This window comes from Artibeus jamaicensis, unplaced genomic scaffold (assembly GCF_021234435.1).
Source record: "Artibeus jamaicensis isolate MK-2021 breed Jamaican fruit bat unplaced genomic scaffold, CSHL_Jam_final scaffold_286, whole genome shotgun sequence".
NCBI classification, from domain to species: domain Eukaryota; kingdom Metazoa; phylum Chordata; class Mammalia; order Chiroptera; family Phyllostomidae; genus Artibeus; species Artibeus jamaicensis.
Window position 1 is genome coordinate 7,682,721 of NW_026522034.1, and position 17,125 is coordinate 7,699,845.

General features: G+C 47.7%; 1 long non-coding RNA gene across 1 annotated transcript; it reads left to right on the top strand.

The window, feature by feature from the left end:
- The first annotated feature begins 4,089 nt into the window (after nt 1–4,089).
- Nucleotides 4,090–16,588, top strand: LOC119043299 (uncharacterized). The gene is made up of 4 exons (XR_005081386.2): nt 4,090–4,215; nt 13,028–13,371; nt 15,298–15,415; nt 16,368–16,588. It is a non-coding gene; the product is annotated as an uncharacterized LOC119043299 (long non-coding RNA).
- The last annotated feature ends 537 nt before the right edge of the window (nt 16,589–17,125 follow it).

A 17,125-nucleotide genomic window follows, 5' to 3' on the forward strand; every position in this document is an offset into this window, starting at 1 on the left:
ACCAACAGTGACTCCGTTTTCCTCTTCCCCTGCCTCTGGCGACTGCTGCTCTGCTCTCTGTTTCTGAGATTTGGACGATTCCAGGTACCTCAGGTAAGTGGAATCATACGATGTACAGCCTTCCGTGTCTGGCTGATTTCACTTGGCCTGATGTCCTCAAGGCTTGTCTCTATTTCCCCGAGTGTTTACTGTGCACCTGCTCTATGCCAGTTTCACACCCGGGTGTACAGATGAGATGGGGCGCAGGGCAAGGAAACACCATCCGCTGAGACATCAGTCATTAAGCCCATAAGAAGCATTAGCCTATTATATAATTTCCAAGCTCGTGCTCATCAGAGAGAGACATAAATAAAGGAAAGATTAGCCCTGGCTGGGTTGCTCAGTGAGTTGGAACATGATCCCAATATAACAAAAGGTTATGGGTTCAATTCCCAGTCAGGGCACATACTTGGGTTGTGGGTTTGGTTCCTGGTCAGGGCACACATGGGAGAGGCAACGGTTCTAAGTTTTTCTCTGACATAGATGTTTCTTGTTCTCTCTCTCTCTCCTTTCCCCTCTCTCTAAAATTAATAAACATGTCTTATAGATTCCATTAAGGGGAGATTACATTTAACACAGGGAGTGGAGGAAGAAAGACCTGGAGCATTAGGCGGGAGAGAGGGAGGCTTTGGTGGGATGAGGCAGAGATCCATCTGATTCACCAAGATGTCCCAGGGGCCTGTCAAGAATAGGGGGTTGTGGTGGAGGGTGACAGGGTCAAATCCAGACCCTGCGTATTTAGGGTCATAACATGCCATAGCTGGAGGGAGAAATAAGACACCACAGCCTCATTATGAGTGATTTGAACGAACAACATAATTTTTTACCTGACCCTCTAGGACCCAACCTTAGAGCTCTCTCGAGAAGTTACCAGTCACCAGTTGGCATGTGTCCTTTCAGTTCTCTTTCTGTGCTTTTCCGTGAATGAACCTCGACATGGTGAAACCTGTGTGTTTCTCCATGTGTGGGGGGTTTGTGTGTGCTGTAGCCGGCGTACAATTCTGTTCTCTGTGTTTTTCTGCAGCTTGCCTTTTTCATCCAGCCAGCACTACATCCTGGAGATCATTTCCTAGAGGTACTGACAGAGCTACCGGGTTCTTTTTAATGTTCCCAAAGTATTCCACAGCATGAAGACTAGTCTGGGTTTGGACGTTGGTTTGGCAGCTTTAACAAAGAGCAAATAGTAGAAGTTTAACATGGTAGGAGGCACCTTTTTCGTGCAAGAGTTACAACAGGTGGTGGTCTGGGGGGGCGGGCAGTTCAGCTCCACCACCCCGTGCAGGCACCTGGACGTTCCTGTTTGGTTTCTCTGTTTTTTTCCCAATACGTTGTCCCCATCCGTGTGGCAGAAGCTAGCTTACCACCCTCAGAGAAGGAGTCCAGGAAGAGGAAAGTGGAAATGCAGTAGCTCCCTGTTAAGGGTGTGATCTAGGGAACGTACACATCACTCTTCTCACAAGTCCATGGCTGCTTCTGTCTCAGGGCCTTCATCCTTGACTGCAAGGGAGGCTGGGAAGTGTAGTTTGCAGTGCAGGTTTATGAGCCCCACTGTTACTAAAAGAAAGGAAGGATAGACGTCAGCTCACAATGACAACCTCTTCCACTGTGGGATGTATCTTCATTTCTTCCATTATTTCCTATTAGTGGGTCTTCAGATGTATAAACAAAGACACTGAAGCTCAGGTAAGGTGATGACCCATCTGTGTTCTCCTGGTGAGCTGGGCAAAACTCAGGTCTCCTGCCCCCGAGTACAGTGTTTTTTCCTCCACACTGAGTGTTCATTAGCCAAGCCCCTGGTGCCAAGGGCAGCCTACCTGAAAGGTTCTCTTGAAGGGCAGCCTTTACATGGCTGGGGGAGGAGGCGACCTTCTGGCAGGAGAGGCCCCTATGTCACTATAGACTGACCAGGCAGATGAGTCCCTGACGTGCCGGTGGGCACTGCATGGTGCTGGGGCTTTGGCTGGGGCCACCTGTCTGGGTCAGACAGCACCCTGGGACAAGGTGGGCATGTGCCCCAGGCCCTCAGCTTGTGGAGAGAGCGAGCACACCTGTCGGAGCAAAGTCAGAAAGGCTCAGCAGGACTCAAGCTTCGCTTCACCATGGAGAATGCCAGAGCGCCTCGTGACTCACGATGTGCCTGCCTGGGTGAAACCACGCTCTGCCGGTGCAGAGCTGAGCCCCCAAGCCTCCTCCTGGGTTCCTTTGCACCGCCACCATCACCATCCTAGCTCTAGGCTCAGAGGTTGAAATGAAGCCTGTCCACACATCCAAAAGGGAAGCGTGGCAAATCATGCCGAGGTACACCATGTTGGCAGTACCTGACACATACCATGGAGAGAGCGACAGAACTCAGAGCCCAGCAGGGTCCCCGTGGACACGGTGCTGCTTCGCAAGCAGGTCCCAAGCCACACGTGGGTCTCCAGAGCCTGGATTCCTCTCGGCTGAAGGACACAGGCCACCCAGCTCCTGCAAACACAGTCAGCTGGGGGAGGGGACAGGGAGGAAAGAAAAGAAAGCTGAAAGGAAAATAGCAGGGGGGCAATTGGAATCGAGATGCTACCAGAGTTCACAATGACTCGGGGGAAGCTGGAGAGGGGGTCGGCCAGAGACCGAGACCTGTTATTGTGGTGACATGGGGGTGGTGTCCGGTCAAGCCCATAGAGACAGAGGCAGAGAGAGGCAGTGGAGGAAGAAACAGGGGACAGGCCCAAAATGGGAGAGGCGAGGGTGCCCCTCGGGGGGCTGGTTTTTAGGGGACAGTCCTTTAATACTGTTTGAGAACTCCCAACCCAGGGAGTCTGGCACCATCACCTTAGTCCACCAGAGACGGTCCACCTGCCAGGCACAGCAGTGGCCATTTTAGTGAACCCAGAAGGCGGTCCCTGTGGCCTAAAGATGGGTTGAGATCAGTTGCCGTAATTGTTCATCCCGACCCAGGAGCAGGCAGGTGACGTAAAATGGGAGAGAGGGAAAGGAGGGGTGGGGAAAGGGACAGAGGGACCGAGAGGCCTGCACTCTCCTATCACCCTGGCGGGGTCGGACCAGTCCTTCCCATCTGACACTCGTTCAGACACCAGAGTGTGGACCCCAAGGAAGAAGATAGCTACTAGAAAGGGCTCCGTGGGGGTTAACTAGGCTCAAAGTTTAAAGAACAGAGCCTAGTAGCCATTTCTGCCCAGGGGCCTCTCACACAAACTCAGGGAGGAGCCTGCACTGAACTGCCTGCCTGCCTGCCTGCACGCTGTTTCTACCATCTCAGCCGGCCCTTACGGAGGAGTTCCTGGAGTCCTATTTCAACCAGTAGGACTGAGGCTTTCCCCGTGGGATCAGAACTGCACAGCTACATTTCCCCCATCAGCTTCTTCACTGACCAATCATTGTTGCTCCATTCTGACCAGTCAGGACAGTGCCTTTTAGACCAATTAAACTTTCAGCATTTGAAGTCTTACTTTGAATGAGGATGAACCAGTCAAGGACCAGAGGTGGGGATTTCTCTCTATATGAGCCAGCTCCCCGCTGGCTCCAGGAGCACACTTTCCCCTCCCACCAAAGACTGAAGCATGTGTTTCCTCTGCTGAGTTGAAACACTGAAGATATGTCAAAGGAGCAGAGCAGACCAGCGCAGGCCAGAGCAGACTGGCACAGAACGGGGCTGACCGGGGCAGAACAGGCAGCAAGGAGCGGAGCAGCGTAGACCAGTGACTCACAGCACAGCTGTCTAGCCAGGGGGTGGCCTGGCCCCAGAGCTGCCTCACAGCTGTGCTGTATCACGATTGAACTGTTTTGCATTGCATATAATCTCCCTCTGTACTGCGCTCCAAACTGGGGCTTCCTGTTGGTGTGGAATTGGCACCCTTGACCATCAGTTGATAAGAGGTGTTTGCAGATTTCCCTCAGGAATCAACGAGCCTGTTTGTTTCAAAGTGGCTTTGGGACACAGAAGTCACCCTCAGGCCTGGCTGGTTTACAAAGAAATGAGAAGAGCTTGTGCCCTGCCCTGGTTGGCCCTGACCAGTGCGGAATGGCTCCGCCTCTACCTACACCGGGGAAGGAACCACAACAGGGTTTGGCAGCCTTGGGGCTTCTTGGGATCTCATCGCAGTTCGGGCCCTGCCTGCACAAAAATGGAGCCCCTGCTTCTCTGAGCCTGAGTTTCCCATCTGTACCAGGAGTAGGGTAAGCCAGAGCTCTGCAGAGCCTATGTGTGGCCAATGAGCCAGGGATTACCAGGCTCAGCTGAAGGGCAGACAGCTCCGAGTCCCCAGGCTAACAGGGGGTGGAGCTGCACTTCCAGGGGACCCACCCTCCAGGGGACCCACCCAGCTGCATCCCCAGCACTCCCAACATGCCTTCCGATGCTTACAGTGCACCCAGGTGCCGCGCAGAGCTACAGGCTGGGAGTCAGGGGTCACTAACTGAAATGTGTTAGGAAGTCAAGACTGAGAGTGTGGCCTCTGAAAGCAGACACTGTTGAATTTGAACTCCAGCTCTGCCACTTCCTATCTGCATGCCGTCAGGCCCTTGACTTAAACTGTCATTGCCTCAGCTTTCTCACCTGTCAATGGGCTAATCACAGTGCCTAAGTTACACGGCTGTTGTGAAGATTAAATGAGATCACGCGAGTCGAGTACTTTGCACAGGGCTAAACACATGGTAACTCCTCAGTGAATGCTCTGTTATAATGTTTAATATGTGGATGTGAATGTATGTGTATGTGTGGACAAATCTGTGAATAAAAGCTTATGACAGCCTGTCACAAAGTGTGACAGACCGTATAGGGACACGGCAAAAGTAATCTGCTTTCACCCTCCACCATCCCAGTCCTCTCCCCACAAGTGCTAGCTTTTAAGAGTTTGGATCTTGGCTATTTTATAAGCATTTAAATACAGGGTGGGGACAAAGTAGGTTTATAGTTGGTCACATGAAAAGTAATACAATAATCAATAAGTAATAATACAAGAATAAACTGTTTCACATACAACCGTAAACACACTTTTCCTAGCACTAAAAATTTAATTTTTTGTATTACTTATTCTGTTACAGTTGTTCTGGTTTTTCCCTTTTGCCTCTCCCACCCAGCCCACCCTTCTAGCCCATGGTCAGTGCCCTGTCCGTTGCCCACGTCCATGGGTCATTCATGCCTCCCCTTCCCCCCACCATTGCCCCGCCCCACAGCTGTCAGATGGTTGGTTCCTCGAGTGAACGTACTTTGCCCCTCCCTGTACATCTGCGTTAATATACAAATTCATGGTTTGTTTGGTTTACAAATAGTACATGTATTTTTCTACAACCTGTTTTTTTCCTTTAACAATATGTTTCCACACATACCTTGATTTTTTTTACATATATCTATCCCTTTAAGAAAAACCAAACTGCTGTGAAGTTTTCTACAGTGTATTAGTTTAACCTTCCTCTGCTGAGGAACATTAAGTTTGGTCCCTCTTTTTTTTTCTTATTATGGCAATACAGCAATAAATATCTCAGATATATTGCTTTGTACATATATGCAAGTATTTCTACAGGATGACTATTGAAAAATGTCTTGGTTGAAGGTTACGAACATTTAAAGTATGATATAGTACGCCAAGTTGCTCTACAATGATATTCCAATTTATACATCGTCCAGCAACACACAGGTGTATTTCTTCAACCCACCTGCACCCCTGTGTCCCACCCACCTCCCCCAGTCCTGGCCCATCTGGTAGGTGACTACTAGCACGCTGCCGTTGCTATGTTAACTTGCATTTTCCTGATCACTTGTAAGCGTGAGCATCTTCTCAGGGCTTCGTGGTGTTTCTTCTGTGAACACCCCTTCCACATTCTTTGACCCCTTTTCTACTGAATTGTTTGTCGATTTTCTGATTGAGTGATTTATATGTGTGGGATAATTATTTCCTTGTCTTTATTTCATGGGGCAAATATTTTCTCCTAGCCTGTCTCTTGTCTTTCAACTTTATTTTGTCCTCCATCATTTTTATGACAATTTTGTAAAAGTGGTCAAATTTGTCCGTTGCTGCTGAGTTCTGGGTCTTTTAAAGATACATTCTTTCCTCAATATTAGATTTTTTCTAATACTTTGTCTCACATCAACCCAACTGGAAATTTTTGTGGGACATTGTGTGCAGCAAGAAAGCCAATTTTGCGTTTTTTCCCCCCAGTGACTACTCTGTTTTTTCAACACTATTTATTGAACAGTCTATATTTTTCTCACTGATACAATTTGCACCTCTGTAGTAAAATCAAAAACCATTTATATAGGATCGAGAGCTCTCAGGCCAGATCTAATTTAAAAAGTACAGGAAGTGAGTCCGGCAGAAACGAGGTGGCTGTCTGCCCAAATCCACTCTTCTTTTCCCATTGAGCATTTCTGGCTTCTCTGGTGACTACGGTCATGTGACCAAGCTGCACCCATGGAATGTGAGCACAGACCTGTGCCCCCTCCAGGCCCGGCCCCTGGAGGCCTACCCCGCACAGTTCTCCCTCTGGGCTTCCTTTCCCAGGGGCTGGAACAATGATGACTCTGCTTCAAGTCTTGTGTTAAAGATGAGAGTCACCATCAGCTGGGGCCCCCAAGTAACCCTTCTTGTATAAAATGTCCACCCGGGATTACCAGATGAACAAGAAAACACCTTCTGTTGCGACTGAGCCGGAGGATAGAGAAGTCTGCTTTTTACAGCAATTCAGTTTATTTTTATTAATGCAGGTCCTCAGTGGAAGGTCCCTCTCCTCCCCATGGGTCCAGCCCTTTTGTTTTCCTCCCTAGAAACAACTGGTGTTACTGGTCTCTCTGCACATTTCTAAAAATACTCCAGGAGTTTACAAACAGTTACATATGCCTGTGTGTGTGTATTTTTTTCAACTGAGCACACAAATACCAGCCCACTATACACACATTCTGTGCTCCGCCTTTCTGATTAAACACATGTTCTGGAGGCCTCACCGTGTTGGCACACAGAGAACTTCCTCATTGTTTGGAGGCTGCGTGGCTTTCCAGGGCCGTGCGCACGCCACTGTTGGGAGATACCATCATTTCTTTAACCAGTCCCCTGCCGATGGACATCGGGTTGTGTTCAGTCTTTTTCTACTACAAACAGTGCTGCACTAACTTGTATAACCTGTTTGGTGAGTGAGTGTTTGAGTGTATTTGTAGGATAAATTTCTAGAGGTGGAATTTCTGGGTCAAGGGTATGAGGGTTTATAACTTGGGAAGCAATATTCCGCCGCCTGCCTCGGTGGTCTGGGCGGGTTGGCGGCTGAGCTACGAGAGGGTTTGTCTTTCACACTCTCACCAGCACGGCGAGGAAGCAAAACGGCCAATCTAACAGGTGAAAACCAGCATCTTGTCAGAGTTTTAATTTGCATTTTTATTTTATTAGAAAGGATGCACATCTTTTAGTAAATGTCTGTTCATATTCTTTCCCAGTTTTTTTCTTGTGTTGTCTTTTTTCTAAAGAAGATTCTGTTTATTTTAGGTTACTTTCTCTTTGTTTATTGTATGAGATAGAAGCAGTTTTTTTCCCACCAGATTGCCCCTTATTTTTTAAATTATAATGGCTTTGACATAAAAAGATTCTTTCTGTGATCAAATTCAGCATTTTTTTTTAGGCTTTTGAGTTCTTCTAATTCTTAGAAAGTATTATCTACTGTTAGGTTATAAAAACATTCTCCATTGATTTCCCCATAACTTTAAAAGTTTTTTTATTAACATTTAAACTTTGATTCATATGTTCAACCCATTTATGAAATATTTATTGGCCGTGGACCCTGTACCAGACACTGTTCTGGGCACCGAGTTGTCAGCAACCAAAGCAGTCAAAACCCCCAGTGTCACTGAACTTCCGTTCTGGAGGGGAAAGCAGAAAATGCACAATCTGAGTGAGTAAAATAGACTGTATGTTGGATTAGATGGGAATTTTATTTTAACATGGAGGTCTGTATCTAACTTCTTTTTCTAGATGTCTACTAAGTTACTTCCAATCATTTACAGCTATAATCCATGCCCCCACCTTAACATTTTATCTTTATCATATTTTAAGTTCATTTTTGTCTCCGTTTCTAGACTTTCCTTTCGGCTCCGTCTGTCCTTTCAATCCCGGCACTGCTGTTTTAGCCACTGAACTGCACACCTTGCTTGCCTATCTGGCAAAGCCAGACTCCTCACCTTCCACGCTTCTTTTCCCGACTATCGTTGCCTGTTTTTTGGTGTGTGTATGTGTGCTGTTTTGTTTTGTTTTACTATACGCACTTTAGATGCACATGTCTCTCTCTTCCAAATTGCTATTAATTACTACTTTAAAACTATAGATGAACTCGGAGAGCATCAGCACCCAATGATGTGTTTTCCATCCAGGAACACGGTGTGTCTTTCTGGTTGTTCACGTCCTCTGCTTTGTCCTTCCCGAGCAATTTAAGTCTCTTAATCTAGTTCTCACGCCCCCATAGCATTTACACATCTTTCCCCAATACCAAACAGCGCTGAAACGCTGGGGGAATCCTTTTTTAAAAAATATATATTTTTATTTCTTGTGAAAAGTAGGAAGGCCTGGCAACACTGGGGGCATGGCCTGCTTGGCACCAACAGATTGCCCACCTGACGGGCTCACCTGGCACAGGGAACCTGTGCTCCCGGATCACAGAGGCGGCTGTGCACCTGGCTCTCCTCTCGTGTTCCTGCCTGGCCCTTCCAGGTGTTACATTCGGAGCCCTGATCTGGTGACTTCTCCACTCTCTTTGTCATACACATGTGTCATTGTGCATCACTGTGATGCACGTGTGTGAGAGACGCATGTGTGTGTGCCTCTGGGTTCACAGCATGTGCCTCTGAAGGTCCCCGCCCTGCCTCACTTCCATCTGGTCCCTGAGCTGCTTGCTCAGAGGGTCCCCTCGGTGCTACCCAGGCCTCATGTCCTCACACTAACAACTGCCTCTGTCTCCCGTGGTCTGAGGCCCAGGCTCCGTGCGACCTGGCTCTGGCCACCGAGCTGATGTGCTCAGAGCAGAGGCTCCGGTTCATAGCACCGTGTCCGGGCTCCGTGAAGGGGCCCAGACACAGGCCTAGTTTTTATAGCTGCTCAGAGATGACAGAGTCTGGACATTCTGAGAAGTTTACACCTGTGTGGGAAACTCTGACCAATGAGAAAGAGAAGGTGGGAAGGAGAACCCCTTTTTATTTCTTCCCTGTTGACAAAATATTCCAAGCAGCAGAGGTTCCAAACAGCCTCTCCACATCTATCCAGCCTCTTTTTGTTCCTCAATTTAAAAAATGGTCCTAAGGTACACGTCATAAGATTTATTGTTCAATCTTTTTTTGTGTAAAGGTGCCCATCTCAGAATGCATAACCTTGTATTTACTTTCTCCACTGGTTTCCTGGGGCTGCTGTAACTATGTACCCCAAAAGGGGGGCTTAGAACAGCAGAAGTGAGTTCTCCCACAATTTTGAAGCCTCTAAGTCTAAAATTAAAGTATCAGCAAGGCCACATCCCCTCTGAACTTTCTAGTTTAGAATGCGTCTTTGCCTCTTCTAGTTTCTGGTGGCTGCTGACGACACTTGACATTCCTGGGCTTGTAGTTGCATGACTTCAATTTCTGCCTCTCTCTTCCCATGGCCTCTTTCTTCCCTGTGAGCATCTGTGTCCCTATCTCTTTCCTCCTATAAGGACACCGATTGCTAGATTTAAGACCCACCCCCATCCAGTGTGACCTCACCTGAACTAAGCTCCCATTTCCAAACTAGGTTACATTCTGGGGTTCGGGATGCACACGGGTTTTGAGGACACGATTCTACCTAATAGCGCTTCCCTCCTTCTGTGTTCTCTCTTTGCCCTCCTCACTCTCGTCACCCTGGGATCACACTTCTTCCCAGGGAAGTGTCTGCACGTGAGCTTGCTCTCAGGCTGTCCTTCCCAGGGAAACTGGGGTAAGAAAACATCCACATTCCAGGAGAAAATTATAACACATTGATTTGAATTCCAACCAGGAATCTGACCAACTGACCCACAATGTCTTTTTTTTAATACATTTTTTTGATTATGCCATTACAGTTGTTCTATTTCCCCCCTTCATTCCCCTCCACCCTGCACACCCACTCCCCCACCATTCCCCCCTTTAGTTTATGACCACGTGTCTCAAGTTCTTTAGATTCTATACTTCCCATACTATTCTGGCCCTCCCCCCTATTTTCTACCTACTGTCTATGCTACTTATTTTCTGTACCTTCTCCCTCCTTCTCCTCCTCCCACTCCCCTGTTGCTAATCCTCCATGTGATCTTCATTTCTATGGTTCTGCTCCTGATCTAGCTGTACTCTTTGTTTGCTTTTGTTTTAGGTGTGGTTGTTAATAACTGTGAGTTTGCTGTCCTTTCACTGTTCATCTTTTATTTTCTTTTTCTTAGGTAAGTACCTTTAACATTTCATATAATAAGGGCTTGGTGATGATGAACTCCTTGAATTTGATCTTATCTGAGAGGTACTTTATCAGTCCTTCCATTCTAAATGAAAGCTTTGCTGGATAGATCAATCTTGAATATAGGTCTTTGGACTTCATGACTTGGAATACTTCTTTCCAGCCCCTTCTTGCCTGTAAGGTCTCTTTTGAGAAATCCACTGACAGTCTGACGGGAATTCCTTTGTAGGTGACTGTCCCCTTATCTCTTGCTGCTTCTAGGATTCTCCCCTTCATTTTAATCTTGGCTAATGTAATGATGATATGCCTTGGTGTGTTCCTTCTTGGGTCCAACTTCTTTGGGACTCTCTGAGCTTCCTGGATTTCCTGGAAGTCTATTTCTTTTGCCAGATTGGGGAAGTTCTCCTTTATTATTTGTTCAAATAAGTTTTCCACTTGTTGCTCTTCCTCTTCCCCTTCTGGTACCCCTATAATTCGGATGCTGGAACCTTTAAAGATGTCCTGAAGGTTCCTAAGCCTCTCCTCATTTTTTTGAATTCTTGTTTCTTCATCCTTTTCTGTTTGGTCTTTTTTTCCTCCTTCTGGTCTACTCCTTTGATTTGAGTCCCAGTTTCCTTTCCATTACTATTGGTTTCCTGTGCATTTCCCTTCATTTCAATTAGTTTAGCCTTCATATGTTCCTCTAATTTGCGATTGAAATCAACCAGTTCTGTGAGCATCCTGATCACCAGTGTTTTGAACTGTGCATCTGAAAGTTTGGCTATTTCTTCATCACTTAGATTTATGGGCTCTGGGGCTCTGAGTTGCTCTTGAGCCATGTTTTGCTCTATTTGTGCATGTTACATGTGAGGAGTGGAGCCTTAAGTGTTCATCAGGGCGGGGCTACCCAGGTCACTAGTTTGTGACGCTGTATGTGGGGGTGGGGTCAGAGAGGGACAATAGCGGTCCCCTCTGCTGCTTCTCGTCACTGGGGCCTGCACAGTCTGTCTCACTGCTCACTCCTTCACCAGTTTATCTGCACACGAATGTGTGACCGCAGTCAGCCCTCAGTGGGTCCGCCTGCTACTCCACACCTGGGATCTGCCCACAGCTGCCTGCGCGCCTGGGTTGTGCACCCAGGTCGGTCTGGTGGATCTTTCCTGCCTGACCCTGCTCTGCTGCTGGCTCTTCCCCTCTTACCAGTTTGGCTGAAGGGTTTGTTGTTGTCGGACTTCCATATAGTTCAATTTTCTGTGGTTTGGCTGTGTTTTTGTTGCTAAAACTTTGTTGTTTTTAAACTTGATTGTGTGAGAAGGCACAGTGCTTCCACCTATGCCTCCATCTTGGCGGAAGTCCACAATGTCTTTCTTTACTTTCACAAACTTATTACACGTTGATTTTATATTATGTTCTGTGAAATCATAAGAAAACCCAAGGGGAAATTTAGGCTGGATTAAGGTTTCTCAAAACTTACACTGTGGACCTGAAAGCTCTATATATTTTCTTATAAAAAGTGCAGTAATGAGCAAAAGGAGGAGATGGGAGGCCTAAGAGAAAATAAGACATAAAGGAGACCAGGTAGAGAAGATGGCAAAAGGTCATATAATTTCGTCTAGCTAGTCATTGGACTAAGGTTTGGGAAAAATTCAGAACTGGCCAAAGCTTGCATGCTGGTATGGTTAAATACACCTTTTAATTGACCCTTACCGAGAAGAGTGCTTGACTACGGTCAATTAAAAAGAGCGTGTCACCCTGATGGGACTCCAGTGATTGGCCACAGGACTCCGTCTCACATGCCAACCAGTTTAAGTTTCAATCAAGTGGATGAAGACAGAACAACTGCTTGCCAAATTCTCTGATGACCTAATGTCAAGGACTAGCCATGCGCGCACATCTTGACAGTCTACATAGAAGGGGAAAGTCCAGCAAGATAAAATTTCATAAGGGTAAACATTAAGACCTATATTTGGGGCCCCAAAGCCAACCACACAAATCCTGGCTGCACATTCAGAATAAGCAACAGGGGTGGGGGTAACAGGAAGTCAGCTGTTAGCAGGGCTAACTGTTAGGAGGTAGCAGTTAGCTTAGCACAAAGAATGGCTAAGAACAGAGCGGGTGTAGCAGGGTAGCATTAAAAAAAACACAGCATCCTTGCCCCGGCTGGTGTGGCTCAGTGGACTGAGTGCCAGGCTGCAGACCAAAAGGTTGCTGGTTCCATTCCCCGTCAGGGCACATGCCTGGGTTGTAGGCCAGGTCTTCAGTTGGGGGCACGTGAGAGGCAACTGATCTCTCACACTTCGATCTTCATCTCCCTCTTTCTTCCCCTCCCTTCTCCTCTCTCTAATAAATAAATACAATCTTAAAAAAAAACACAGGCACGCAGCATCCAAACATGGAAGCACATGAGTGTGTGCTGTCCAGAGACACCTGGAGCCCAGCGCCTGACCCATGGGAAACACAGCAGGGGAGGGGGCCTGATTCTGCCCCAGGAGCTGCCTTGGAGAGGGACACTTTCCCCAGGTTCCAGGTCAGAAATCTGAACACTCTCCACCTGGAGAGCTGGTTCTACAGCACAGAATTAATTAACTGATTAATTACTTCAGCAGATACTAATTGAACTGCACCCTGAGCCATTTGTGGACTAAGTGGGAGGCCCGCGCGGTGAAGATGACAAGTCCAGGCCCCCACAGAATCGAGGTCCAGCAGAGACGGCAGCTGCGGAGCAGAGATTGCGAGGCCCACAATTGCAAAGACGGGCAGGGCGCTCGGCTCGAACAGCAGGGCTTCTGTGCTCCGGCTCAGTGCGGGTTTCCCTGAGGCCACCTGAATGCTGTCACCTGCATCCATCACGGCCGGCTGGAGGTTACTCGCAACCGCCTTGAGCCCATTGCTTTTCCAGGAAAACGACCCTGAATTCAAATGCACTTTCACACCCAGCCCTGCAGTTCAGGTTGGAAGTAATGGGAGGGGATGGTACGAGAGGCCAGCAGTCAGGGGGTCGGACCCAGTTTTGCTACAAACTCTCTGGGCCACTTCGCCCAAGTTCCTTCCTCTGTTTCCTCGTCTGTGAAAGAAGGCTACTCAGACCGAGGACCGTGTGGGTGGACTTCAATTCCACATTTCTTGGTTTCCGTGTTAAATAACAACGCTCACACACATGCCTCACATATCCATGGCTGACCGTCACCGGGTGTCCTGTGGCCTCCCCGCACCCCTTGCTTTCACTGTTTCAGCCAAGCACTTACAGGGTCTGTGGCTCAGGGAGGCAGGACTCCGCTGGCTCCGGGGACCCCCTGGGCCTTTGCTTAGGGAGCTACAGGGAGACAGGGACCTGCAAAAGAAGTTTCCCCATGGAGATAGCCAGGACTGCTCGAAATGAACCAAGTAGCCAAATTCGCAGGGTCTAAGGAGAAAGTGTTGGGCCAGTCCCCCTCTTTCAAAGGGCTCACCCCTTCTCAGTGGCTGAGATGTGTGTCTGAGAGCCATCCAGCACCGAGAGGGGCTGCCTGGCTCCCTAGATAACTTCCTTCTGGGGCCCGGGTGCCCTTCGGAATCAACCAGCACATACACTCACTGAATCCAGCAGCTGGAAACTTCTCTAAAAGCCATCTGCTGGCTCCAAATCCTCCAGCAGAACCCAGGACAGCGGAGGCTGCCGTCTGCTCTCCTCACAGCAGACGCTGCTGAAAGCACTGGAACCCTCTGTGGGGAAGGATGAAGGGAAACTGATAGATGCTCTTCCTCCCGTCCCAGGTGGAGGAGTGGAATCTGCCGTGATGCTCAAATCTCTTCCAACCTAAAAAAAAAAAAAAATCCCCAAACTCTATCTGCACGTCTGTTTTCAGCAACTACGCTATTTCTCTCTTTCCTTTATAGTCGAACTTCTATAGACCTGTGTGCACTTGCCATTTCCACTCCCCCATTCCCTCCTTGATCCACCACCACCTGGCTTCCATCCTCACCTATGGACACGGCACCCGCACGGTCACAACACCTTCCTGTGGTCGGGTCCCTGGGAGCAGTTCCACTCTTGTTCCCTCGGCCCACTCAGCTGCATTTGACCCTGTGGTCACCACCCCTGTGCTGAAACCTTCTCTTGGCTTCGATGACACCTTTCTCTGTTGATTCTCTCTCCGGCGCTCAGATCAGCCTCCAACTCTTTTGCAGTCTTTCTTCTGCAGACCAGTGCTTTCAAATCCGGTCTGCAGAAAGATTATGTTACATTGTATCGTCTTCATGCGCCGTCTGTTTGACTTTGCTGATGGACTGTGCTCATCTCAACCTCTCAGTGATTACCTCAGGGATCTAGAACATCCTATTTGCCAAGTAAATAGATAGATACAGGTGACCGAACACAAGCATGGACACGCTGAGCCCTACTCACCACAGCTCACCCAGTGAAAGAGGGCAGAACCCAAGGCCAGTGTTCTGGCACTTTCTTGGCAAGCATCAGAAATCCTCCAGGAGGTGGTGGGACATGAGTAGAACCAGGCTGGTACATACACAGTCCTGCTACGCTCTTATTCTTTTCAGAGTCTGAGTTTTCTATCGTGTCCTGGTGACCACAGTTAAGAAGTTAAGGAGAAAGATGGCGGGCAAGAGGATCGTTAGAGGAGAGGGACGATAAGATGAAGGGGAGAGGGAAGGCTGAGCAGAGAAAGGGTCGCTGGAGAGAGCGTAAAGGAGGGAGAAAGAATAGGACGCACGGGCTAGAGAGAAGAGGAAGACTGCGTGTGCTAGACCTCGTGTGTGCCAAACTGTGTTCACAGGCCACAACTGTGATGATGCAACCATTTAAGTTCATCCGAAGGCTCAGGATACTGTGGACACTGGGCAGCTGGACCACTCTTCATTGTTCTCCTTTTTTGTCCTGTAGCGACACAAACACCCTCCCACCTCCCGAGCAGAGCCACTTGGTTGCTCCCTCCTCTGCTACAGTCCTGCCAGTACTGTTGCCCAGCAGCTCTGGGCCCATCTGTCTGCTTCCCTGGAATGTAAGCGCCTCCTTATCTCTGTACCGCCGACCACTAGGTCATACTGGGCTCCTGATAGGTGCTCAAGGGAATGTTTTTGTTTTCTCTCATGGTTAAAGGAATTAATGAATGAAAAGCCACAGATTCTGCCCTCCAGGGGCTTAAAGTTTCCCTGGGGATATGAAACAAAACAATATGAGCTCAATTAGATCAGTTGCTGACTTGTGTATCGTCAGATGCCCGAGGCTGAGTTAGCTTTCCGATTTCACTTCTTACCAATCTGACCGTCACAAAAAACTGGGTCCCATTTTTTTGCACATAGCCGTCTGGTTCTCCCAACACCATTTGTTGAAGAGGCTATCTTTACTCCATTTTATGTTACTGCCCCCTTTGCTGAATATTAATTGCCCATAGAGACTTGGGTTTATTTCTGGGCTCTCTGTTCTGTTCCATTGGTCTACGTGCCTATTTTTATGCTGGTACCAGGCTGTTTTGATTACAGTGGCCTTGTAATACAGTTTGATATCAGGTATTGTGATCCCTCCTACTCTGTTCTTCTTTCTCAATATTGCAGCTGCTATTCGGGGTCATTTATGGTTCCATATAAATTTTTGAAGTGTTTGTTCTATGTCTGTGAAGTATGTCATTGGTACTTTTAATAGGGTAAAAAACAGAAAACCGTACTTGAACAATAATTAAATAAATTTAAAAACCACTGGGCCCCATCCTGAAAAGCCCCAAGAGCTCAAGAGACAGGCATTTCTATACCCAGCAGCCTTTGTTACTACATTTGTTATCCGTAGTAAGTTTAAGTCATGAAAAATTAATAGAAATAAGTGCTATAAAACAGGTTTTAAATGTTCAGTGCATATGCTGAGCACTTAATGTAAGAACTTAAACGATCTGTTTGTGGGTATTCATCTCCTACAGAATAGGAAGCTCTTGATGAATTTTTATTTTCTTTTTCTAATAGTGATTACGAGCATGTATCCTGGAACCAGGCTTCCGAGGTTCGAATACCAGCTCTACCACGTACCAGCTGCGTGACTTCAGTCTCCTCATTGGTCAATTGGTAAAAATTGGGACTGCAGCAACACCAGTCAATATGGCTATTAGGAGAATTCAATGAAGTAACATTCAACGAGAGTCATTATTATTCTTATCATCAAGCTCTGTCTTCGGTATCCAGCATCATGCCTTTCACTCAGAAGGCCTTCAGTAAAATGTTTGTTGACTTGGAAACATAAGTAAAAATATCACTTGTATTTGGAGTTTAAAATTGTAATAATACCATTAAACATAGATTTTTGTGAGTTCCGCAATACAACACAGAGACAATGAAAACAAAGTAGTCGTCAAGGAACTGGAAGCACACGTGACTGCTCTGGCTACACTAACTGCTAATTCCAGGATCTGAAATGGATCCGGGAACCACCAGGGCTGCCGATGGCTGACTGGGAGTCCTCAGCCAGGTGCGCAACTGCAACACTGTTGCACCTACTTGAACTGCTGCTGCACCCCCGAGCTCCAATGCGTGCTCCTGGACAACAGTGGGAAGCGGATGGGTGGGGACTGGAGGCCCTGGGGAGGCCTCCTGGAGCAGGCGGTGATAAGCAGGGCTCCGTGCTTTAGGAGGCAAGGAATAGACCGAAGTCAGGGGGCTGACCTTAAGGATACTCGCATGTACCATGGTGAAGAGGCTGAGGAACTCTCCACTCCCAGGAATAATCA